Source organism: Panthera onca, chromosome E1, assembly GCF_046562875.1.
Source record: "Panthera onca isolate mPanOnc1 chromosome E1, mPanOnc1 haplotype 2, whole genome shotgun sequence".
Classification (NCBI taxonomy): Eukaryota; Metazoa; Chordata; class Mammalia; order Carnivora; family Felidae; genus Panthera; species Panthera onca.
Window position 1 is genome coordinate 26445215 of NC_138352.1, and position 26568 is coordinate 26471782.

The 26568-nt window shown below is 44.4% G+C and overlaps 2 long non-coding RNA genes across 2 annotated transcripts; one reads left to right on the plus strand and one right to left on the minus strand.

Annotated features, from left to right (window-relative positions):
• Positions 1-1363: 1363 nt before the first annotated feature.
• On the minus strand, positions 1364-2516 carry LOC132688262 (uncharacterized). Its single transcript, XR_009614460.3, has 2 exons — positions 2387-2516; positions 1364-1576 (listed from the first exon to the last, which is right to left on the minus strand). It is a non-coding gene; the product is annotated as an uncharacterized LOC132688262 (long non-coding RNA).
• A 105-nt stretch (positions 2517-2621) lies between these two features.
• On the plus strand, positions 2622-20358 carry LOC132688263 (uncharacterized). Its single transcript, XR_009614461.3, has 5 exons — positions 2622-2724; positions 11643-11738; positions 16124-16242; positions 16745-16881; positions 18143-20358. It is a non-coding gene; the product is annotated as an uncharacterized LOC132688263 (long non-coding RNA).
• The last annotated feature ends 6210 nt before the right edge of the window (positions 20359-26568 follow it).

Here is a 26568-nt window from a genome sequence, read left to right on the forward strand (position 1 = left end):
AGGATTTGGAGGGTTTAAGTTTTATTCAAAAGGTTGCCTTTACAACTGTAATTGTACATAATACCCTCAGTCCTCTACCGCTGCAGACTGTTTCCGTTTACTGCTTGTTGAACAACGGTAACAGAGTACGTTTCCTTTTTCTTTATCCCTCCTGTCTCCACATCCAATGTCAAAGGATTTTATATTTCTTTAATGTTTGCTTTTTTTTGTTGTTTTTTTTTTTTAATTTTTATTTTTGAGAGAGAGAAAATGAACGGGCAGGGGCACAGAGGTGGGGGGACAGAGGATCTGAAGCAGGCTCTGCACTGGCGAGCCCCATGCAGGGCTTGAACTCATGAACCCAGAGATCATGGCCTGAGCCAAAGTTGGTCACTCAACCAACTGAGCCACCCAGGCCACCCCGGTGTCTGCTTTTTTCTTAAAATTAAGTATGTTTACACATACTTCTATTACTTGTTTAAAAATTTTTTTTTCTAATGTTTATTTATTTATTTATTTATTTTTTTTATTTATTTTTGGGACAGAGAGAGACAGAGCATGAACGGGGGAGGGGCAGAGAGAGAGGGAGACACAGAATCGGAAACAGGCTCCAGGCTCCGAGCCATCGGCCCAGAGCCCGACGCGGGGCTCGAACTCACGGACTGCGAGATCGTGACCTGGCTGAAGTCGGACGCTTAACCGACTGCGCCACCCAGGCGCCCCTCTAATGTTTATTTATTTTTTGAGAGAGGAAGAGACAGAGCACAAGCAGAGGAGGGGCAGAGAGAGAGGGAGACGCAGAATCCCAAGCAGGCTCCAGGCTCTGAGCTGTCAGCACAGAGCCCGATGCTGGACTCAAACCCATGAGCCTTGAGATCATGAACTGAGCCAAAGTCAGATACTTAAACAACTGAGCCACTTGGGCACCCCTTGATCTTTTTTTAATCTGCTTTAAATGAAATATTTCCACCCCTGGCTATAAAAAATGAGGAAATCAATGTGCTTTAAAGACCCCTTCCTTTACTTTCCCTTCTCATCCCAATTTTTGTTAGTTAGACCACTTCTACATTACTGGGTCTGTAAAATCATACATTCTGCTCTGTAATTATCAGCCCCACGTTTGTGTTCATCTGGGTCCTCCAGGGAAGCAGACTCAGAACCCCCAGTGATTTCACCAAAGTGTCCCCACCCCCCTTGCCACACCCTTATTTTGTGGCATCCCATCCTGTGATCCATCCCGTCTCGCGATGTCATCTTGAGATCTCATCTTGTGGAGATCTTGCTTTAGTTTTTTCAAGCACAATTTATGGAAATGATAGGCTCTGAGTTTCTCGCGTTCAAAAACGTTTGTTGCCTTTATCCTGAAAAGGTTTGGCTGCATACGAAATTCTTGGGCGGTACTTTATTTCTTGAGAAATGCATACATATTGCTTCATTGTCTTCTCTGCCACGATGATACCTGAAACCAGCCTGATTTTCTTTTTTTTCTTACAAGCGATGTAAATGCCTTGCTGCCCCAAGAATTACTGCTTTGCTTATGAAATCCATGAACTTCACTGTTACACATTTTGGAATTATCATTGCGGATGGATAGTTCCTGGGGAAAAAAATGGATTGGGTGTGTGGATTCAGCTCATCTTTTTAATTTGGTCATTTTTCTTAGATCTTTTTTTTTTTTTCTTTTTTAAGTAATCTCTACACTCAACATGAGGCTGGAACTCATCACCCCAAGATAAAGAGTCGTATGCTTTACCGACTGAGCCATCCAGGGACCCCCAAAACGAATACTAAGAATGAGTCATGTTTTTGTCGTAGGATCACTTAATGACTAGTTCATTCCACAATTTGTTTAGCATACGTTCATTAAGAAACTCTAGGCCAGGTACTGTTCTAGGGGCGCCTGGGTGGCGCAGTCGGTTAAGCGACTTCAGCCAGGTCACGATCTCGCGGTCCGTGAGTTCGAGCCCCGCGTCAGGCTCTGGGCTGATGGCTCAGAGCCTGGAGCCTGTTTCCGATTCTGTGTCTCCCTCTCTCTCTGCCCCTCCCCCGTTCATGCTCTGTCTCTCTCTGTCCCAAAAATAAATAAAAAACGTTGAAAAAAAATTAAAAAAAAAAAAAAAAGAAAAAGAAACTCTAGGCCAGGTACTGTTCTAGGCCCAGGGACTAGAGGTTTTTGTTTTTGTTTTGTTTTGTTTTAAATAAGCTCTATGCCCAACATGGTGCTAGAACTCACCACCCCAAGATCAAGAGTCACATATTCTACCAAATGAGCCAATCAAGCACCCCATTTCTCTTAAATCTTTAAATATTTCTTCTAATACATTATTTTCATCTAATTCTAGGGTAAATAAGCACCCTATTCCCATTGTTCGTAGGAAGGGTTTTATATATTCGGGTCTACTGTCACCTTGGTGGTAAACTTGGCCAGCTCCTCCTGAGAGATCTAGTTTTCTCCCGTTTGATTTCAGGAGCTTCTGTCAGCCCTCTCTTGTTTCTGTTCATTTGTCTGAGAGAGAGAGAAAGAGAGAGCAGGGAAGGGGCAGAAGGAAAGGGAGAGAGAGAATCTTAAGCAGGTTCCATGTTCCAGGGCGGAGCCCGACAGGGGGCTCCATTTCATGACGATGAGAATGTGACCTGAGCCAAAATCAAGAGCTGGACACCTAACCAACCGAGCCACCCAGGCGCCCCAGCCCTCCCCTGTTTTATGGTTGGAGATTTCACTGCCTCCAAGCTTCATGAAAGATGGTATTTATGTTTATGTCTCATACTCTTCCTTACTCAGGTAATTTCTGAAAGAGGTGTGGAAAATTTCAACTGTATTTCACCACGTCCAAAACAGATCCATTTTCAATCCTTTCTCCAGACTGTTCTATTATTTTTTTAATTTTTTTTAATGCTTATTTATATTTGAAGGAGAGAGAGGCAGAGCATGGGCAGGGGAAGAGCAGAGAGAGAGGGAGACACAGAATCCGAAGCAGGCTCCGGGCTCTGAGCTGTCAGCACAGAGCCCGACGCGGGGCTGGAACCCACAAACTGTAAGATCATGACCTGAGCCAAAGTCAGACACTTAACAAACTGAGCCACCCAGGCGCCCAGGAAATTTTAATTTCCCCTCTGTTAGGATGATCACTGGTCACCCAAACCAGAATACTGGAAGCAAAAGACAGTGACATAAATATAATGCCATCAATATGACTCATATTAATCCCTGAGGATTAACTCTAGGAAAGCAGGAGGTACCGTCACCCTACCTCAAGGGTGCTTACCTTTTGATTATTGAGTTTGAGTTTCTATTGCAGTCTTATTTTCAACTGGAGAACCTTGTTTCCTCCCTTCCCCCACCGTCCAGCCGTGTTAGAGTCCACTCACCCTCTGGAAAACACCACCCACCCATCCTCAGTCTAGACAGGAATTAGATGGGGTGGTTCAGGGTCCCTGTCCTTGGGCATATTGAAGATATTGCAGATTCTGTCACTAAACCAGAGGCTCACTTAGATGGGTGCCTGTGTCCTCTCGTCTCCCTGCACAGGCCCCTGCATATAAACTGTAATCCTAGGCAGGGACGGACAGCAGCTTTTCTTATTCTTTCAGGAACCAGGAATCCCACCCTCTACAGCCCCGTCTCTTGTGAGGAAGTTTTAGATCCTGTTACCCACAGAATTGAACTCCCAGCCTTCTCTGCCTTGTTCCAGATTCAGGGTCCAGCAGTCCAATGGCTTCAGGCCAGCACCCCACTTTGGATTTCTTCCCTATTTCTAGTCCACGGAGATATGCTCAATGTCTTTGAGTCTGATTTTATGTTTAATTTTTGTTCTTTTTTCTATCTATTTCTTTGCTATATTTAAGGGATGAACTTACAGTGCTATATTAAATAGAAATATCTGTATGATTTCTACTTTGGGAAATGTTCCATTCGTAAATGGTAGGCCGCAAAGAAAAACCTTGAAAAATTCAAAAAATCAACACTCACACTGACCCAATGCAATAAAATTATAAATTAACCACAATGTGATGTTATAAATCACTCAAGTCAGGGAAGAAAGAGGAAATAAACGCCAAAATTATCAACTCCCTTGAAATAAATTTCAACACGAGAGTTATTGAACAACGTTGGTTCACAGCATTTATCGCTCTCTGACATACTTTATGTTTTACATTTCAAAAAAAATTGTCTGTCTTCCTCCAGCTAGAATGTATGCTCCCTGCAGGAAGACACTTTGTTTCTGTTTCGTTCATTGCTGTTCTGTTCATTCTGTTCATCCCCAATGGTGGAAACACTCTGTTTACATAGCAAGCACTCAATAAATATTCTCGAAATGAATGAAGTGTTGAACAAAATTAATCTCACGTGTGCAAGACTGGTTCAACATTAGAGAATTTGTTAGTGTTGGCAGACAGCTCCTCCTTTCCTGCCCGTCACTCCCTTGCAGTGTGTTCAATAAAGTTCTATCTCCGCAAAGAAAAGAAGAGGAGAGGAGAGGAGAGGAGAAGAGAAGAGAAGAGAAGAGAAGAGAAGAGAAGAGAAGAGAAGAGAAGAGACAGGAAGAGAAAAGAAAAAAATTTGTTAGTGTTATTCTCTGTAGCAATACATTAAAGTGTTACAGCAAACACTCAGCCCCCAGGAAGTGACAATCGACAAGCACTTGGGGAATCAGAAAAGTTTATTTCTCAGTGGTGCGGACCCAGCGGAGTCACCTGCAAAGGCTAAGCATCCGGCTCAGGTTCTCCCGATCTTTTATACATATGTGCTTCCAGGTTGGGCAAGACTAGGATAGTCAAGCTTCTGGTTCCCAGTGGCTGGCCGATGCAAGTAAGGTTGCAAAAGCCAAAAGCATGCAAAGGGAGTATCTGACCTCAAACATCTGGTTGACCCTTTTTATTTGCATTTATCAGCTTTCCTCCTCAAAGGGAGGAAAACTCTGGGTCCATAAACTATTTGGTAAAATTCAAGCGTGATTTCTATTTTCAAAAATGCTTAGTAAGCTGGGAATACAAGGAAGATTCCTAAACCAGATAGGAGATCTTGCTACCAGAAGCTTTCAGTAAACACAACACCCCATGGTGAAATATTAGAAATATTCCCATCAAAAATCAAGACAATCCATGGATACTTGGGTTTCTTCCATGTCTTGGCTATTGTAAATAATGGTGCTGTAAACACAGAGGTGCATGTATCCCTTTGAATTAGTATTCTTGTATTCATTGGATAAATACTTAGTAATGCAATTGCTGAATGGATGGTAGGGTGGTTCTATTTCTAACTTTTTGAGGAATCTCCATACTGTTTTCCACAGTGGCTGCACCAGTTTGCATTCCCACCAACAGTGCAAGAGCGTTCCTTTTTCTTCACATCCTTGCCAACACTTGCTTCTTGTGTTGTTGATTTTAACCATTCTGACAGGTGTGAGGTGATAACTCATTGTAGTTTTCATTTGCATTTCCCTGACAGTAAGTGATGATGAACATATTTTCATGTGTCTGTTGGCCATCTGGATGTCTTCTTTGGAGAAATGTCCATTCTTGCCTTCTGCTCATTTTTAAACTGGGTTATTTGTTTTTTGGGTGTTGAGTTTTGTCAGTTCTTTATATATTTTGGATACTAACCCTTTATCAAATATGTCATTTGCAAATATCTTCTCCCATTCCGTAGGTTGCCTTTTAATTTTGTTGATGGTTTCCTTCACTGTGCAGAAGCCCAAGATATGGAAGCAGCCCAAATGTCCATCCACAGATGAATGGATAAAGAAAATGTGGTATACAATGGAAATTATCCACCTTCCAAAAAAGAATGAAATCTTGCCATTTGCAATGAAATGGATGGAAGGAGCTAGAGAATACAATCCTAAGCCAGTCAGTCAGAGAAAAATAAATACCATATAATTTCACTCATCTGTGGAACTTAAGAAAAAACCAAATTAACAAAGGGCTCAAACTCACAAACTGTGAGATCATGACCTGAGCCAAAATTGGCCATTTAGCTGACTGAGCCACCCAGGCACCCTGACTCTTTTGTTTTTAATTTAGTGATTTATCACTTATATATAACACCCAGTGCCCATCATAACAAATGTTCTCCTTAATGCCCATCACCCATTTAGCCCATCCCCCACCCACCTCCTTCCATCAACCCTCAGTCTGTTCTCTATTGTTAAGAGTCTCTTATGGTTTGCTTCCCTCTCTCTCTCTCATTTTTTTTCCTTCTCCTATGTGCATCTGTTTTCTCCCTTAAATTCCACATATGAGTGAAATCATAGGGTATTTGTCTTTCTCTGACTGACTTACTTCACCTAGCATCATACACTCTAATTCTATCCACATCATTGCAAATGGCAAGATTTCATTCTTTTTGATGGCTGAGTAATATTCCGTTGTGTGTGTGTATTTGTGTGTGTGTGAGTGTAGACAATTTACAGACTTATTTATAGAGAACAGACTCTTCTTTACAGACTTTTAATTGTAGAGAACAAACTGTTGGTTACTAGAGGGGAGGGGAGCGGGGGGGGGGGGTAGGTGAAATAGGTGATGGGGATTAGGGAGTTCTAGATATATGATAGATAGATCTCTCTCTCTCTCTCTCTCTCTCTATATATATATATATATATATATATATGATATATATAACATATATGCTTGTCTGCATTAAAAAAAAGTCAAGGGACGCCTGGGTGCCTCACTCAGTTAAGCGTCTGACTCTTGGTTTCAGTTCAGGTCATGATCTCAAGGTTTGTGAGTTTGAGCCCCACGTTGAGCTCTGTACTGGCAGTGTGGAGCCTGCTTGGGACTCTCTTTCTTTCTGCCCCTCCTCTGCTTGTGCTCTTTCTCTCTGTCTCTCTCTGTCTCTCTCTCTGTCAAAAATAACCATTAAAACAAAGTCAAGACAAGAATGTCTGCAGACTTTACAACTATCCCAAGAAGTCAAGAAGAAGTAAGTGGTAATAAAAATATGGTGGTGGGGCAGAGGCTGGAGAAGACCCCTGAGATGCTCTAGTGCAGCCCACCTAGCAGGCTGGGGGACACTGGTGGTCCATGTGCGGTGTGGTAGACGTAGGCACTGCCTTTCCCACAGGGAAGCTGCATCATGGAGATCCTCCTCCTCTTCACCCTTTGGCAGTCGGGGCCCTGGCACATGACTTGGACTCTGTCAAAGGATCTATCCACCCACAAGTCTAGAACACATGATGCAGAGTAAGGGAACAGTCCAAAGTTTGAAGGCTTCCTCATGAGTCTGTAATCTACGCCCATGTTGTCCCCCAAATTCCTTTTCCGCTTCAGACAGCCAGAGTGGATTTCTGTTGCTTGCAGTCAAGAACCTTAGCTGGTACACTGGGGTTTCCACATATATGGCCTTTTTCCAACTCAGGTGGTACCTAATATTGTGCATTTCTTATGGTAATCCACTCGTGCATTTGTTCAAACAGCTCTGTTCCAGGGACTGAGAATACAGCAATGTTAGAAGTATCATCAGTGTTAAGAGCCCAAATGTCCATCGATGGATGAATGGATAATGAAGATGTGGTATATATATACGATGGAATATTACTTGGCAATCAAAAAGAACGAAATCTTGCCATTTGCAACTACGTGGATGGAACCGGAGGGTATTATGCTAAGCGAAATTAGTCAGAGAAAGACAAATACCATATGACTTTACTCATATGAGGAATTTAAGATACAAAACAGGTGAACATAAGGGAAGGGAAGGGAAGCAAAAATAATATAAAAACAGGGAGGGAGACAAAACATAAGAGACTCCTAACTACAGAGAACAAACTGAGGGTTACTGGAGGGGTTGATACATAGGGGATAAATCACCGGAATCTACTCCTGAAATCATTGCACAATATGCTAACTAACTTGGATGTAAACTAATCAATCAATCAATCAATCAACCAATAGATTAATTAATTAATTAAAAATTTTTTTCAAAGTATCATCAGTGTTCTTCTAGCTTTTTGTGGGGAAAATCCATATTTCTGATTTTCCAATCTGTACTACCTGAACCCTTACTGAAATCAATCTAGTATTCAAAATATGGAACCAACACTCACAGCAGTAAGCACCTTAGCATGTTAGCTCATGCTGAGGTGAACCAGTTGAACAGTGGGAAGAAGCTCTGGGTTTGGGTTCCATCCTTGGTGCTAGAAAATTCAGAGACCGGAGGGAATGTTTATATTGAGGGTTTTGCTGCCATCTAGAGGACGTGTCTAGTACTGAACTGTGTGCACCGAAATTCAGAGCCCCAACCTGGAGGCTGCTTTTTTTTTTTTTTTTTACATTTATTTATTTTTGAGAGACGGAATGAGACAGAGCATGACCAGAGGAGGGGCAGAGAGAGGAGACACAGAATCTGAAGCAGGCTCCAGGCTCTGAGCTGTCGGCATAAAACCTCTGTTTTATAAGGGAATTAACTAAAACCTCAGAACTCAAATTCAATTCAGTTTCAAATACAAATACAATTTAAATACAGACTCAAAATTCATCTATTTACAAACTATCCCTGAACTATTTGTTTACTTTCCAGTGAGATTTTGACCCACAGCGAAACACACATAATGTGAGAAAATAGAGTGGAATTCAGAGCGTGCATCAGCTAGGTCAAGTCAAATCTTCCTTGATCTCTACCACAATTCTAAAGGATCCTTCTTGGTCCTTTAAGTGTCCGACTTCAGCTCAGGTCGTGATCTCGCAGGTCATGGATTCAAGCCCTGTGTCAGGCTCTGTGCTGACGGCTCGGAGCCTGTGGCCTGCTTGGGATTCTGTGTCTCCCTCTCTCTCTGCCCCTCCCTCCTCTCTCTCGCTCTCTCTCTCTCTCAAAAGTAAATAAAAATTAAAAAAAAATTAACATGTACCTTTGAAGTTTCCTTGGAAGTTAGGCATAGCCACGTGACTTGCGTAAGGTGAGCAGCTCTGAGACCTGGCACATTCTTCAACATGTCCCCCTTTGCACTAATGTCAGAACAGTGGAATAATGCCCGGTGATGAAGTCAATGCCAACTCATGTCCCTGAGCACCACAATAAGCAGAGGCCCCCTGTGGACCTGTGTGGGACATGTAAGATGAGTGAAGAATAAGCTTTGTTGTTTCGGCCCCTGGTTATTAGAGTTGTGTGTTACTGCAGCATAACCTGGCCTACACTGACTGATACAGCAGACCTGGAGAAAGGACAGAATGGGCTCTTAAGGGTAACAAAGGCCCGTTGCTTCTCGGCCTTTTAGCTAAGATCAAGTGAAGGGTGACAAAGGCCTTGAATAGATATTTCTCCAAAGATACACAAATGGGCATTTAGCACACGAAACAGTGCTCAGGGCACCTGGCTCGCTCAGCTCAGTTGGCAGGGCATGTGACTTTTGATCTTGGGTTGTAAGTTTGAGTCCCACATTGGGTGTAGAGATTACTTTAAAAAATAGTCTTAAAAAAAAAAGATGTTCAGGGGCGCTGGGGTGGCTCAGTCCGTTAAGCGTTTGACTTCGGCTCAGGTCATGATCTCACCGTTCCAGAGTTCAAGCCCCATGTCGGGCTCTGGGCTGACCCCTCAGAGCCTGGAGCCTGCTTCAGATTCTGTGTCTCCTTCTCTGTCTCTGCCCCTCCCCCACTCATGCTCTGTATCTCTCTCTCTCAAAAATAAATATTAAAACAATTAAAAATAAATAAATAAATAAGATGTTCAACATCGCTAGCTATGAGAAAAAGGCAAATGAAAGCCACAATGAGAAACCACTTCTCACAGCCATTAAGATGGCTATTGTTTTTTTTTTTTTTTTTTTTGAAATAAAACCAAAATCAGAAACGAACAAATGTTGATGAGAAACTGGAACCTTTGTGCATGGCTGGTGGGAATGTAAATTGGTGCAGGCATCGTGGAAAATAGTTTGGCATTTCCTTAAAAAAATGGACAGAATTACCACATGATTCAGCAACTCCACTCCTAAGTACATATCCCCAAAATATCAAAAGTAAGGACCTAACCGATGTTATCTATCAATGCCCATAGCAGTATTATTCCCAGTAGCCAAAAAGTCGAAACAACCCAAGGATGAACAAAAAGTGATGTCTACGTACAATGGAATATTACTCGGCCTTTAAAAAAGAATACATGGGGCGCCTGGGTGGCGCAGTCGGTTAAGCGTCCGACTTCAGCCAGGTCACGATCTCGCGGTCCGTGAGTTCGAGCCCCGCGTCGGGCTCTGGGCTGATGGCTCGGAGCCTGGAGCCTGTTTCCGATTCTGTGTCTCCCTCTCTCTCTGCCCCTCCCCCGTTCATGCTCTGTCTCTCTCTGTCCCAAAAAAAAAAAAAAAAAAAAAAAAAAAGTTGAAAAAAAAAAAAGAATACAATTCTGACATGCCACAATAGGAATGAATCACCAAGTGAAATAAGCCAGTCACGAAAGGACAAACATTGTGCAATTCCATTGTTATGAGATACCTACGACAGTCAAATTCAGAAAGACAGAAAGTGGAGTAGCCAAGGGGGAGAGGGAGGAGGAACGGGGAGTCAGTGTTTAACGGGTACGGAGTTTCAGTTTGGTAAGATGAAAACGTTCTGGAGATGGATGGTGATAATGGTTGCATAACAGCATGAACGTGCTAAATGCCGCTGGATTATACACTGAAAAATGGTTAAAATGGTAAATTTTATGTTATGTACATTTTGCCACACACAGACACATACACACACACACACATACACAAAGTAACAGCCTCAGTCCACATACTGTGGTATTTCCACAGATAGAAGGAAGCTTTGGAGGGGTGATGAAGGTGGCTGGAGCCCGCTCCCAGACTTGAGATCAAAGGAAACCCAAGGGATTGAAGGACCCTCAGAAGTCAGTTAACTTGGGCTTCTCATGTTGCAGAATCAAGTGTGAGATGCGGTGAGAGGAGAGGACTTTGCTCAGTCCTGTGGTTTCCAGGCCACCAGAAATACAAATATATCTGTACTTCCTGACTTCTGAATATGGACTATAAGCCGTAAAAGAAGTGTGAAGTCTTCCTATTTAAACCTTTGCTTCCAAATCTCCCTATACACTTGCTTGTTAGCTGGCGACGAAACTGGGGAACGAGCAGGAAGAACGTGCAAACAGAAAACCTGACAAGAGGCCCCAGGTCTAAGTGGATGACTTTTTATAGGGAGGAACATTCACATGTGTGACTTTAGATGCGTATATACCTTAAAGCCATGACAGTAATAAAAACATTTCTAGGGGTGCCTGGGTGGCTCAGTTGGTTGGTCGTCTGACTTCAGCTCTGGTCATGATCTCAGGTCATGATCTCAAGCCCCTCGTAAGGCTCTGTGCTGACAGCTTGGAGCCTGGAACTTGCTTCGGATTCTGTGTCTTGCTCTCTCTCTGCCCTTCCCCCGCTCTCTCTCTCTCTCTCTCTCTCTCTCTGTCTCTTTCTCTCAAAAATAAATGAAGAAAACATTGGGGGAAAAAAACCATTTCTAGGTCGGTGCACCTGGGTGGCTCAGTCAGTTGAGCATCCAACTTTGGCTCGGGTCATGATCTCATAGTTTGTGAGTTTGAGCCCCTCATCAGGCTCTCTGCTGTCAGTGCAGGGCCCCCTTTGAATCCTATGTCCCCCCCACCCCCGCCTTCTCTGCCCTTCCCCCACTTGTGCTCTCTCTCTCAAAAATAAACATTAAAAATTTTTTTTCTATGTCTACAGGTGGAATTAAATGAATGATATCAAGAGCACGTTCTAAAGTTGCACAAACAAGTTGTGTCTTTCCACAGTGACAGCTTTATGCAGTCCTAAAGCAAGGTAATGTAATTGTCAAGCAGGTTCAGGATTCCAAACTCAGGGACATCGCACCACGTAATTAACTCAGCTTCTTATACAGCACGAAAAGCAGAACCTAAGACAAGTCACGCGACAAACAAGATAACGGAGGGGCTAACAGACCAAACTTGAAGTCAGTCTGTGGGCGCACAATGGAGATAAGCCTCTGGCCGGTCTGGGTCAGCTCCCGGCTCTTACTGCCCATCACGCTCCAGCAAGGAAGGATCTTGGTTCTGTTCGGAGATCCTTGGGCAGCCGCTGCTTTCTTTTTAAGTGGTAAGACATAGAGGGGTCATGTCTGAAGCGTCTGACAGTTTGCTGCAAAAATCCTCCCTTTTTAAAGGGATTTAATCAGGCTTGGGCCCCTGCAGACCTCAGGGGTATCAGCTGATACTGGTTTCTGCAACCCTGTAGCTGTACTGCCCTTAACTGCTTGTCTCACTGCTTGATACGGGCCTCTGCTTGACACGAGTGACTCCCTTGTTCTCTACGTTTGGAATCAGACAGATGCATTTTATTTTAATTTAAAAAAAATTCACGGGGACGCTTGGTTGGGTCTGTTGGCTAAGCGTCCGGACTTCAGCTCAGGCCATGATCTCGCAGTTTGTGAGTTCAAGCCCCGCATCAGGCTCTGTGCTGACAGGTTGGAGCCTGGAGACTGCTTAGATTCTGTGTCTTTCTTCCTCCCCTGCTTGCACTCACTCTCTCTCTCTTTCAAAAATAAATAAAGATTTTTTTCTAAATGTTTAAATATTTTTTCAGATGTATTTTAAATCTGAGCTCTGCCACTGAAGCAGAAACTGTTAGTCGCCCCTAATATCCATCCTTCCTTCTGATATAGAACTAGATAGACCCTCCTATTCTATTAAATGTTTCGTTGGGAGAGAGATGGCGCTAGTGAGAGAGAAAGAGAGCTCTAGAGAATCCCACAAGGGACGGAGAGAGAGAAGCAGGGCTCATCCAGGGCTCGTGTTTTACCCGAAGCGGCGCTCATGCTCACCCCACGCAAGACTCTTGCATGTGAAGCTTGAGCTCGCGAGCCGTGTGATCATGACCTGAGCTGAAGTCAGATGTTTAACAACTGAGCCACCCAGGCATCCTAAATTTATTTTTTCCAAAGGAACAAGACTCTGGGTCCAACACACACCGTTCAACACATAGCCCTGCTTTGCTGTGAGCCCATCAAAACACGGCTTCATCTAAATGTCACCACAGCCCCACCCTTCACTGGAATCCCAGGAAAATTCTATCCTACCCTTTGTTTGCTGAATCATCCCTGCGGGTGCTGAGGCCCTTCTCACGCTGTGGCCTGCTACCTCTGGGAGCAAGTGTTGGCAACCATAGGTGCTGTAACAGCAATGGTAGAGGGACAAGGGAGACACCGTGGCAGAAACATAGGCCTCTGAGCGGAGGCTGGCAAACTTTTACCGTAAAGGGCCCGAGAGCAAACATTTTAGGCTTTGAGGGCCAGATGGACTCTTCTGTGACTCTGCTCAACTTCGCTCTGTGCTGCGAAAACCGCCACGGAGAATATGGAAATAATGAGCGTGGCTGTGTTCCAATAAAACTTTATTTACAAAAATAGGCAAAGAATGGACTGGATCTGCCCCAGGATTCCTGGTTAGCCAACTCCTGCTTTGCAGTCACCCAGATCTGAGTTAGAATTCTGAGTCTGTGACTGATTATCGATAGAAGCCCGGCAAGGCTTTCCTGAGCCCCAACGGCTCCATCTGTAAAATCAGAATAACGATACCTGCCCCCCCCCCCAAAGGTGTTTAAAAAGGCTCTGAGATAACGCATAAAGGGTGCTTTGCCCATAATAGGTAACAATAATAGGTAGATGTACTGCCACAAGTATGACCGTTTAGAACCAGTTAAGTCTGCAAGGGCTGGATTAGTCAGGGAGGACTTCCTGTAGGAAGTGGATCTGGAAATGAGGCCTGAAGAAAAGGCAGGAGATGGAGAGAAGAGCCAGAAGGGCACTCGACACTCGAGGATTATTATTAGGGCAAATGGTGGCCTGGTCACACTTACTCCCCTCTCCCTCAGACCCGATGAACACAGAGTCTTCAGGTCTCGGTCTCCTCTGTTACAGAGCACTTCTCAAGGCCAGCAACAGAGTCTAATCTTCCATGCATCTGCCCCAGGGCCTAGAACAGGGGCGAGACCGTCGATATAAATAACCAAAGCTAAGAAACAATTGCAGCAATAATGGCAATAGCAGTTACTATCTATTGAATGATTTCTGCAGGCCTAACTCTGTTCTAGACGCTTCAAATATATTATTTTTAAGTGTACAAACTGAGGGCTGCTGGAGGGGGGTAGGGTAGGGGTATTGGTAGGGGGATGGGCTAAATGGGCGATGGGATTGAGGAGGGCGCTTGTTGGGATGAACACTGGGTGTTCTATGTAGGTGACGGATCACTAGATTCTACTCCTGAAATCATTATTACATGATGTTAACTAACTTGGATTTATTTATTTTTTTTTTTATTTATTTTTGGGACAGAGAGAGACAGAGCATGAACGGGGGAGGGGCAGAGAGAGAGGGAGACACAGAATCGGAAACAGGCTCCAGGCTCCGAGCCATCAGCCCAGAGCCTGACGCGGGGCTCGAACTCACAGACCGCGAGATCGTGACCTGGCTGAAGTCGGACGCTTAACCGACTGCGCCACCCAGGCGCCCCATTTGGATTTAAATAAAATTTAAAAATTGAAAAAAAAAACATAGAGGTACAACTGCCCTCTGAGACAGGTGATATGGTCATTTTACAGATGCCACCCATCAAGGGTAAATAATTTACCCGAGGACAAATACTGGGTTGGGATAGGTCTCCCGAGCACTAATGTTCTCAAACCTGCATTCTTTCTGGACCTCGAGGTCATGACCCGAACCGAAGTCAGACCGCTTAACCGACTGAGCCACTCAGGCGCCCCCAAACTTACATTCTTTCTGGTATGAGGTGCCATCTTTTAAGAACAGACATGTCGTGGACACTTAGAAGATGTTTAAGGAGTGGTGACCACCATAATCTGGATTCTGTCTCCCCTGCCCATCCAAAGGTTGTCACTATAAAGAGATGGGCTCACCTTGCTCTGCCATGGACAGTGAGGAAAGACTAGACAAGAAGTGCCTTTTGATCCCTTTATGCACAGACCCCACCCCCACCCCCTAAACAAGACCTTCCTCTTTCTAGAACATGGGCCTCATTTTCCCTCTTCTTACCTTGCCTTGGGATTATGGGGCAGCTCTGGTCTTTCCAGCTTCCTGGTGGTATAATTAGCTGATGTGGTTCTGGCAGTCTGTGCGAAGTAGGATTACACAAGTCTGAGGGGCTATCGTCATATCTGACTATCTGCATAGCTGACCGTTGCCTGACGCAGCGAGGGCAAGGTTCAGCTTCTCTGGACATTCAGCTGTTACCAAAAGAAGTCTTACATACGTTTGTACCAAAATACAACTATAGGCTTGGATAGACTTCTGGATAGAAAATTCATCCTTGAGCATCTCAGTTTGACAAACCCCACTTCAGGTGGAGTCTATCCCCGGCCTCGTGGGGTTTTTGTGGCTTTGCTTGACCTGAAAACAAAAGTTCTCAGGGCACTTGGGTGGCTCGTTCGGTTAAGCCTCCCACTCTTGATTTCAGCTCAGGTCATGATCTCATGGTTGTGAGTTCAAGCCTCACATCAGGCTCTGCACTGACAGTGTGGAGCCTGCTTGGGATTCTCCCTCCCTCTCTCTCTGCCCCTCCCCCAATCACGATGTCTCTGTCTCTCTCAAAATAAATAAATAAACTTGAAAAGAAAAGAAAAAAAAAAAACAAACCCTGGAGGTGTCCTGCATTTCTGCATTCAGACCCACGTATCACACTTGTTTCTAACTTTTTTTTTAATTTATTTTGAGAGACAGAGTGCAAGTGGGGAAGGAACAGAGAGGGAGAGAGAGAATCCCAAGCAGGCTCTGCACTGCCCAATGTGGGACTTGATCCTGTGAACTATGAGATCATGACCTGAGCCGAAATCAAGAGTTGGATGTTCAACTGACTGAGCCATCCAGGCGCCCCTGTTTCTGACTCTTCTAAGTCAGGACAAAGAGAGGGAGTTTAAGTCAGAAAACCGGGAACTGAAAACCTCTCGGTTACTTCCATTCTCAAAAAAACACACCCATGTGAAACCTGGTTATCACTTCCAAATCACAGGACCCGTTAAATTTGCCAGACCAGATCTCGATGCAGCGTGGTGTAAAGAAAAGGGGGGCTTTGGACGCAGACAGAACCACGTTCCCATCCTCGGCTCTGCCTTTTTATTCACTAAAAGATCTTTGGCAGTTCATTTCATCTCTCTGACGACAAGTTTTTCATTTGCAGAATGAGGTGAATAATAATACCTAACATCCCAGGCTGTCGTGAGGATTAAACACAACACTACTTGACGAAATGAAAAGTCCCTAGGACAACAGCCGGCATACAGTCTGCACTCAACAAACGTGAGTCTCTTGTCTCTATCTTTTTATGTAGATACCGAGCATGTAGGAATAGATCCTTATAATAACGGTATCTGGGGGGAACGTCATCCAAATTTATTTGATGACTGTGGGTAGACAGGCAATCAAAGGACAAGGGCAAGAGGATTGATTATAAAGGTTCAGGCTCACTTGTCTCCTTTTGAGGGTCAGGGAAACAAAACAATTTTAAGTTAAACATCAGTCTCTACATACTAGTCATCAGAATCACCAAGACCGATATTACATCAGAGCCTATGTGAGACTCTTCCTCATCTGCAAAATGAGAGCTCTTATGGCGATTAAGTCTTTCAAAAGGTATGTCCAGTGGGTGCTCAAAAATGCTAGCTGAAATTATCACCATGGTGGCAATGATTGTTACTATTATTACACCGTGAGAGGCTTCAGCTTTCGGATCCTCAGGCTATGGGGACTTGTGTGACACCCTTGCCAAGATCCCTTCTAACTTTGTTTCGTTTCTTTACAGCCGTCACTCCCAGCAGCATATTAAAGATATGGGCAGTCCGAACCTGAGGCCCTACAGATGCCCTAGAATCCCTGCAACTTTGTGACCCTTATAAACACATTCCTTTGGCTTCACTCCTGGACACTCTGAACTTGCAGGTGTGGAGTCGGGGTGGAGCACGTATGTTCGCCCACTATTTCCCACTCCTCTCTTGGGTCACTCCAGACCCTCTTGGTCTCATGTGGCTCTGGTTCCAGCTCTTCATGGGCTCTAGACAACTTCACACAGGGGTAATCTGACGGTACCTCCCTTCTTGCCCCTACTGTGCCTCTCTCCTCTGCCCCAGGGTTTCCATATTGACAATGGCTGGGGGCTGTATGCACAGCCCTGAGGTGCCAGAGAGTTAAGCCCTGTGGGGTGATGATGGGATCAGTCAATGGGAGATGAGAGCTGGTGGGTGCATTTATACAGGTTCTTGGGCACAACCCTACAGACCCAGCAATGCTTCCCACTTGGTAGCAGCCCACTCAATAACACCATCTCACATTGACTCCCCTCTGTCCCTGATTCACTCCCCTTGTTCTTCACTCCTGCTCCCTGGGCATGTGCTCCTTGACATAGTCCTGCTGTGAGCCCTCTGCCCTCAGCTCTGCATCCTGGGGAACCTAGGCTAAACCTTACTGGGTGATTGAGATTTGGGAGTTATTCACCAGCATGATGGCAATAAAAACACTATGAGTAGTGGTGAGTGGCGATGCAAATAATCCCGTGCAAGCAGAGGGGAACCTCATCCATCACAATTACTCAGGCTTTTGCCTCTCATTGAAATGAAGTTTAGTGATAGGTCTGCCTTCTGGTTGAAAACTGCCAATTCCAGTCACACTGTGAAAAGCCACAGGGCTCCTTTGGCAGCTTCCAAGAAGCAGATGCAGGACAGACCTCGCTAAAGAGCAGGCCCAGGATCTAACTGTAAAAGTGGCAGAGTTGGGGCACCTGGGTGACTCAGTGGGCTGAGCATCCAACTTTTGATTGATCTCGGCTCAGGTCATGATCTCATGGTTGGTGAGATCGAGCCCCACGTCGGGCTCTGTGCTGACAGCGAGGAGCTTGCTTGGGATTCTCTCTCTCCCTCTCTCTCTCAAAATAAATAAATAATTTTCAGTTAAATAAATAAAATAAAAAAGTAGCAGAGTTGAAAAACAGAATGCATAGGCGCACCTGGGTGGCTCAGTCAGTTAAGCCTCTGACTTTGACTCAGGTCATGATCTCATGGTCTGTGGGTTTGAGCCCTGCATCGGGCTCTGTGCTGGCAGCTCAGAGCCTGGAGCCTGCTTCAGATTCTGTGTCTCCCTTTCTCTCTGCCCCTCCCCACTAATTCTCATTCTCTCTCTCTCTCTCAAAATAAATATGAAAAAAAAGAAAAAGAGAATGCATCATCTTGATGGCCTCCCAGTTATAGTCTGAGTGTGAAGGATAAGAGTGGAATCTGAGCTGTGAAATGATGATGTTTGAGTAGATTCGCCTGAGAAGCTTGAACCTGGAAACACCTCAAACCTCCTTCTCTCAGAGGAGACTATACCGCAACCTCTGCTGAGGCAGAAGCCCTGTAAGATGCCACATGTCCTACTGAAGATTCACACCTCCGCTCTTGACTCTTTCAAAGTAAGTAACCAAAGTCAGCTCTCTGTATCCTAGACAAGAAAAAGTCTCTGCTCTGGGAGAAAATAGTACACATACCATAGGGCTTGCGGGCCCTGGCCACAACATATGGGAAGAACCCAGGGGGCTTGGGGGAGAGCAGATTTGAAGCTGTTTTATTGGGGAAGAGGTGAAAGATATGCCTGGGCAAGGGGAGTTTCCCCCACTTGGGGGCCCTTCATCCGCAAGTCAAGATCCAGAGCTGTGGACACGATACCTAAAGCTAGTCCTAATTGACTGTTGGGATGGAACTTGGCCTAGAGAAATGAAAAGGATATTACCAGAACTTCCTTGACACAGCATCAAGGAAAGGTCGAAAGGATTATAGAAGTATGGACTTTGGAACTGATTCACTGTGTAAGACCTAAGAACCCATCAGAGGACACCGCTTTTTTTAAGGCCACCAGCATCTCTGAGACACCCAATGGTGACCGTCCTCTCTCGGTTAGTGTGGACAGTGAGAGGTCAAGAGGCCAGGTGACTGCATTTAAATATCAAAGGAAAGTGAGTGTAATTATTGTGTTGGAAAGCAGAGCTGAACCAGCCATCAAGGTTCCTTGACCCACAGGGATCTGGAGAAATGGCTAACAGATCATAGTATTACTAGAGGGGAGAAAGATGCAGACAACTGAGCACAGCATGCTTCTTTATATAATTAAAAAGAAATCAAGAACTCATGAGCAGAAGGCTAATGTCAGCTGCCATAATGGAAACCACATTCCTTCTCAAGTTCCCAAGTGAACGTTAGTTCACAGGCCCAGAGCTCAGTGTTTGAAAGGGAAGCCAGGTCCCCTTAAGGACGGACTGTGCAATACCACCATAAATCTCTATGGTAAAATTTTCCCCAATCATTCTCCTAGGGAGACTTGAGGTCATATGCCAGGGTAACTACGCGCCACAGTAAAAAGAATACCCAGATCTGAGATAAGACTGATTGGAACCAGGAGACATCACATGCTCCTGTGCCTACAATGAAGGCTAATCGAGTCCAGGCTCAAATCTAGCTGACAATGGGCCCCGTGAGTCTTCAGCCCCGCTCGGTGGTTATTTCCTCAGCCCCAAAGTAGGAATTGTGTTAATGCAGTAGACACTGTTGGTACCTGGCCCACATCCCCTGGGCACTTAACTATTTCTGTGCACTGTAATCAGATAGCTTCCTACTGCAAGCATCGGTGAGTCTTTGGCTGTGGTCTTTTGGCTGGCTTATACAGGGAGCAGGTTGGGTTTTCCAGAGAGAGAATCTCAGGTCAGAGAGGTGGGGATGTCAGAATGCATTAAGTCACGCCAGAGGATCCACTGGCTGACTATATTTCCTAAGAGGTCCCAGAGGTCACCCCCCTCTGTAAAACAAGGATTGAATTCATGAGAAGGCTACTGTTACTGGATTATTGAGGACCTGAATGGTGGCCCAGGTCTTACAGTAGGAGATGTTGTTATAGAATTGGATTCCTTAGTGTCAATGCTCATGACAGGGTTCCAGAATAGCAGAGCCCATGTGACAGCCCTAAGTTGTCAGAGACATGATGGATATAATTTCCACACAGGTGGGAAAGGTACCAAGAGTGCATTGACCCACAGGGATATGTGGGAATGGCTAATGATGATTATGTTCTTGGAATGAATAGATGGTCAGTGTTATGGACTGAATGCTTGTGTCCAAAATTTATATGTTGAAATCCTAACTTCCTGATGTTATTACGAGGTAGGGCCTTTGGGGGGTGATTATTAGGTCATCAGAGAGCCCTCATGAGTAGGACGAATGCCCTTATAAAAGAGACCCCAGAGAGCTTTCTTGTGCCATCTGCCTTCTGAGGACGAAGAGAGAAGATGACCGTCTATGAACCAGGCTATCAGCAGACACAGAATCTGCCAGTGCCCTGATTTTGTACTCTCCAGTATCCAGAACTGTGAGAAATAAATGTTTGCTGTTCAAGTCACCCAGTGTGTGGTATTTTTGTTATCGCGGCCTGAAGGGACTAAGACAGGCAGCAAACAAGGGTATTATGAGGCTCATATAATCAAAAGATCAAGATTAGATATCAGAAGGCTGATGTCACTACCATGATGGAAAAGTCATGATCTTTCTTCAGTTTCCAAACCTGAGACAGTTCTAAGAGCTGAGTCCAGCAAGAAAAAAGGAGGCTAGGGGCACCTGGGTGGCTCAGTTGGTTGAGTGTCCAACTTCGGCTCAGGTCATGATCTCACGGCTCGTGGGTTCAACCCCCATGTCGGGCTCTGTGCTGACAGCTCAGAGCCTGGAGCCTGCTTCGGATTCTGTGTCTCCCTCTCGCGCTGTGCCCCTCCCTCACTCATGCTCTGTCTCTCTTTCTCTCAAGAATAAATAAAACATTTTAAAAAATTTTAAAAAAAAAGGAGGCCAAATCTTCTTCAGAAACCCTGAAATGTCACAACAAATATATATAGTAGCTATTCTCTCAATCCTTTCTCCAAATAGGCCTTTAGTCATTTCTGAGGCATAATCAATACAGATTTTCCTAGAATTTGGCAGAATCTTCACATTGGCTCCCTGACCTATTGAGTTAGAGTCATTAAATTTTTTTTTTTTTTTTTTTTTTTTAAGGAGAAAAAAAGGCCAACTGGAAGCTCCTGAAAACTATTCCTAACCTCTGGCCAAGACAATAAATCAAGCCACGTGGCATTCTGGGTAGAATGACAGATTACAGCCTCCCAGAAAGATGAAAGAATGATTGTGGTTCCCATTCTACTTTCCGTCTCATTCATGGGCGTATGGCCCTGCAAAACCCGGATGGATCATAGTGGATGGTGATGGACTAGTGTAAATTTAACCAAGATGTAGCCCTAACGTTAGTCGTCATTCCAGACTCACACAGCCTCTGACAATTAGGATGTGGCTATTGATTGAGCAAATACATTGTCTTCAAATTCCATTAAGAAGGAGGCTGTAAAGCAATTTGCATTCACCTGGGCTGGAGAATAGCACAAATCCAGCCTTGTCCGGTGCTTGTTCATTCTACTGATCTCAGTGCACTGGTCACTGTGCTCCAGTAAAATAGAACGGAGAAAGACAGGGATTTATTTATTTATGATGTTTATATGTTTGTTTATTTTTGAGAGGCAGAGCGCGAGCAGGGGAGGGGCAGAGAGAGAGGGAGACACAGAATCCGACACAGACGTGGGGCTCGAACCCACAAACCATGAGATCATGACCTGAGCCAGAGTCAGACGCTTAACCGACTGAGCCACCCAGGTGCCCCAAGAGATTTATTTTTTAGCAACGATTGGCACCTGTGATTTAGGAGGTTGAGAAGTTCCACAATCTGCCATCTGCAAGCTGGACACCCAGGAAAGCCAAGGATATAATTTAGTCCAAGTCCAAGGGGCTGAGAACCAGGAGGGCTGATAGTGCAAACCCCAGTCTGAGAGCAGGGGACCATGCAATGGGATGTCCAAGCTCAAGCTGTGAGGCAGGAAAACAGGGGCTAAATTCCTCCTTCCCCCACCTTTTGCTCTATTCAGTCCCTCAGCAATCGTGTGATGCCCACCCACATTGGAGCAGGCAATCTACTTTGCTGAGTCTACCAACGCAAATACTAATCTCATTCAGAAACACTCTCACAGACACACCCAGAAATAATGCTTGCTTTGGGCATCTCGTGGCCAGTCAAGTTGACACATAAAACTAACCATCACACTCAGTATCAAAATAGTCTAAGCAGTGCTGCTCAAGAGAGATATAACATGAGTCACATATGTAATTTTAGTCACCTCACTGAAAACAAGTCAAAGAGCGACAAATGAAATTAATAATATATGTATTTACTTAGCACAACATATCTAAAATATTATCATTATGGGGACGCCTGGGTGGCTCAGTCAGTTGAGTGTCTGACTCTTGATTTTAACTCAGGTCATGATCTCACAGTTCATGATTTTGAGCCCTGTGATGGGCTCTGCACTGATGGCGTGGAGCCTGCTTGGTATTCTCTCTCCCCCCTCTCTTGCTCTCTCTCTCTCTCAAAATAAATAAACATTAAAAAAATAGATCATCAAAAATATTGATGATGTAATCAATGTAATATATAGTCAATATAGCGGCATCTGGGTGGCTCAGTAGGTTGAGCATCCAACTCTTGATTTTGACTCAGGTCATGATCCCAAGGTTGTGGAATCAACCTTGTCAGGCTCCATACTGAGCTTGGAGCTTGCCTGGGATTCTCTCTTTCTCTCCCTCAGCCCTTCTCCCCGGCTTGCATGCTCGCTCTCTATCTCTCACAAAAATTAAATAAATATGTAATCAACACAAGAATATTAATAAGATATTTTACATTGTTTTTTCATACCAGATTTTCTAAATCTGTGCATTTTATGGTCATAGCACATGTTAATTAGCTACATTTCAAGAGCAGAATAGCTGCATGTAGCTAGGGGCTACCATATTGGACAGTGCAGGTCTAAAGAATTCTTCATTGTCAAGACATTCTGCAGAATATCACACTGGGACACTGTATTGATGACATCATGCTAACTAGACCCAGTGAACAAGAAACGGCAGGTATTCTAGACGCCCTGTAAGACATACACATGCCAAAAGGTGGGATATAAGCCCTACAAAGATTCCTGGGCCAGCCACATCGGTGAAAATTTTAAATCTGTTAGATGTTTGTGTAGAAAATCATTTAACTTGCCCAAAGAGAGGCCTCGCCTTGGCTCTTGGCTACTAGGCTGTCATCTCCGGGCTGTTGGAATGTCATGCCTGATAGAAGTGTTTTGTTATGACTTGGGCCAGCCATATTGTAACAAGGTGATTTGGGGTGGGGCCTTTGGGTCACGTGGTTATCAGTGTGACCTCTCGAGGGGCTGGAGACTGAGATCAGCTGCAAAGGCAGCTAGCCATGCTTGTGTAATAGAGTCCCAATAGAGACTCTGGACACTGACCTTGGGTAAGCTTCCCCGGTTGGCACTAATCCATCAATATTGTATATACAAATGGCAGGAAAGTAATGACTCCATGGGGAGAGGACAACTGGAAGCTCTGTGTTTTGTACTTGCCTGGATTCTGCCCTCTATATTCCTTCCCTTGGCTAACTCTAATCTGTATATTCCAGCAGTAATAAACTACAGCCGTTGAGTATAACAGCTATCAATGAATTTTGCCAGTCCTTCTAGCAAGTTAGTGAAACTAAGAGTGGTCTTGGGGACCCCAAACTTGCAACTGAGAGTGATCTTGTGTAGACTGTGCCCCTTGACTTCACAGTTGGTTATTTTCACATTATCATTAAATGTTTATATTTGTCCACATATTTACCACTTTCTTTGTTCTTTATGTCTCATATCTCACACTTTGCATCTGAAATCACTTTTCGTAAATCCTTTGGTAAATTCAGGTCTTGTGGTGACATTTGTTTTCCTGTTTTCACCTGAAAATGCCTTATTTTGTGTCATCTTTGATGGGTATAAGATTCCAGGTTGCTAGTTACCTTTTCCAGCACATTGAAGAGTTTAATTCCATAGTCTTCTGGCTTCCACTGTAGCTATTGAAAAAATCAGCTAATCCCTAAATGTCACTCCTTTGAAGGTAATCTGTTTTCCCAACCCCTAGCTATTTTTTAATAATTTGTCTTTGTTTTTCATTTCCTAAGCTTTCGTGATTAACAACCTAGGTGTGAATTTCCTTTTATTTGGCGTTCACAGTGATCCTTGAATTGGTAGGTTGGTTTCTGTCATCACTTCCGGAAAATTGTCAGCCACTAATTTTTCAAATATTTCCTCTGCTACATTCTCTCTCTTTTCTCCATTTGGGACTTTGATCAAGCAAATGGTAAAACTTCTCACTGTATTCTTCTCTAGGTCTCTTACCTTCACTCTGTGCCTCATTCTGGATAGTTTCTTCTGACCTGTCTTCCATTTTATAAATTCTCTCTATTGTAACTCCGCTTACAGATCCATCTAGTTTCAGGTATTTTGTTTTTCAGTTCTAGAATTTCTAGTTGCTTCTTTTTTGTGTATATAAGCGTCAGTTTTTATAATATCTAGTTTTCAGCCCAAATTTCCAATTTTCTTTTTTATATCCTCAATCATAGTAAGCATAATTATGTTAAAATCTATGACCAATAATTCCAGTATCTGGAACTCCCATATCACTATTTCTATTGCTCATTATTTCCCTTGGTTCTTGTTCCTGGTGACACAGAATCTGAAGCGGGCTTGGGGCTCCGAGCTGTCAGCACAGAGCCCGACGTGGGGCTCGATCTCACAAATCGTGAGATTGTGACCTGAGCCAAAGTCGGATACTTAACCGACTGAGCCACCCAGATGCCCCACTGGTATAGCTTTTTCAGAATCCTGACCCAGAGCAGGCTTTGGGCTCCAACTTTTTTCCTCTAGTCTGTGACATTTTCAAAAGCACCCTTCAGCTAGCTTCTCAGTCTCTTTTCCCTGAACAGGAAAGCTCCCAGAGAAAAGGCCACAAAGGCGGGACTTAATTCACTCGATTTTGTTTTTCTTTTCTTCTCTCTCCATCTGCTAATTCTTCATTACCCTCTTCTTGCTTCAGTGTCTTGTAGTTTTGGGGTTCAGTTTCCCTTTTTTTCTGCTTTCCTCAGCAGGTGGCTAGTCCATGTGACCTGCTGCACTGTTACTAGAAGTTGTTCCATGAAAGGGAGGTATATCCAGAAGTATCTCCGAAAGGCCAAAGGAGCCATAAGACTGAAGGAAAAGGCTGACAAGTCCATCTTGATAAGAAATGACTTATTAAGGGGACTTACAGACAGAAGTGTGTCCTGGGAGGCCATAAGCCCAGTGGGTTTCCACAACCCCAGTGCCAGTAAGACCTGCTTTTCTAGCTCTAGAGGCTGGGAAGTACATGCTAGTAGCTAGAGAATAGCTCCGTATTATAGTCTTTTTTTTTTATTTTTAAAAAACATTTATTTATTTTAGAGAGACAGAGAGATAGAGCGTGAGAAGGGGAGGGGCAGAGAGAGAGAGAGAGAGAGACAGATCTGAAGCAGGCTCCAGGCTCCAAGCTGTCAGCACAGCGCTGGACGCAGGGCTTGAACTCACAGATGGCAAGATCATGACCTGAGCCGAAGTTGGACGCTTAACTGACTTGGACACCCAGGCGCCCCACTCCGTGTCATAGTCTTACTTTCAGAGAAGATCAAGGATGTTATGTCCCAGGGGTGTACATTAGGGTGTGGTTAGACCAAAAGAAAGAATGTGGGGTGAAGTGCTGTGCTCAAGAAGGCTTCTGATCATAGAGCACCCATCAAGGTGGATTTGTCCAAGATGGCTTTACTCTGGTTCACACAGGAGTGGAAGTCTCTGTTAGGCACATACATATTTTTTAATTTTGAAAGCGGGGGGTTGGGGGGGTGCAGAGAGAGAGAGAGAGAGAGAGAGAGAGAGAGAGAATCCCAAGCAGGATCCATCGGATCCATCAGCACAGAGCCCGATGTGGGGCTCAATCCCATGACCCCGAGATCATGACCTGAGCCAAAATCAAGAGTCGGACACTTAACCAACTGAGCTACCCAGGCCCTCCTCTGTTAGGCATTTTTTTTTTTAATTTTTTTTTTTTAACGTTTATTTATTTTTGAGACAGAGCATGAACAGGGGAGGGGCAGAGAGAGAGGGAGACACAGAATCGGAAGCAGGCTCCAGGTTCTGAGCTGTCAGCACAGAGCCCGACACGGGGCTTGAACTCACGGACGGTGAGATCATGACCTGAGCCAAAGTCGGACGCTTAACCAACCAAGCCACCCAGGCGCCCCTGTTAGGCATTTTTAAGAGATTATTCTCATATCTCCTACTTGTTTTGGGTTCCTTTGATGGGAAAAAATGTGCCTTAAACTCCCATTTATCTGGCATGATTAGAGACTATAGAAGAAATAAATTATGTTAAGCCCCAACTGCTTTTGAGTTAGCTTTGACTAAAACTCAGAGACCACACATTTTTTTTGGGGGGGGGGGAGATAAATTTTACAAAGCTGCGGATACAAAGGCTTTTGAGAATGTAAAACACTGGTTTAAGAATTAACCTTTCTCGGGGCGCCTGGGTGGCGCAGTCGGTTAAGCGTCCGACTTCAGCCAGGTCACGATCTCACGGTCCGTGAGTTCGAGCCCCGCGTCGGGCTCTGGGCTGATGGCTCGGAGCCTGGAGCCTGTTT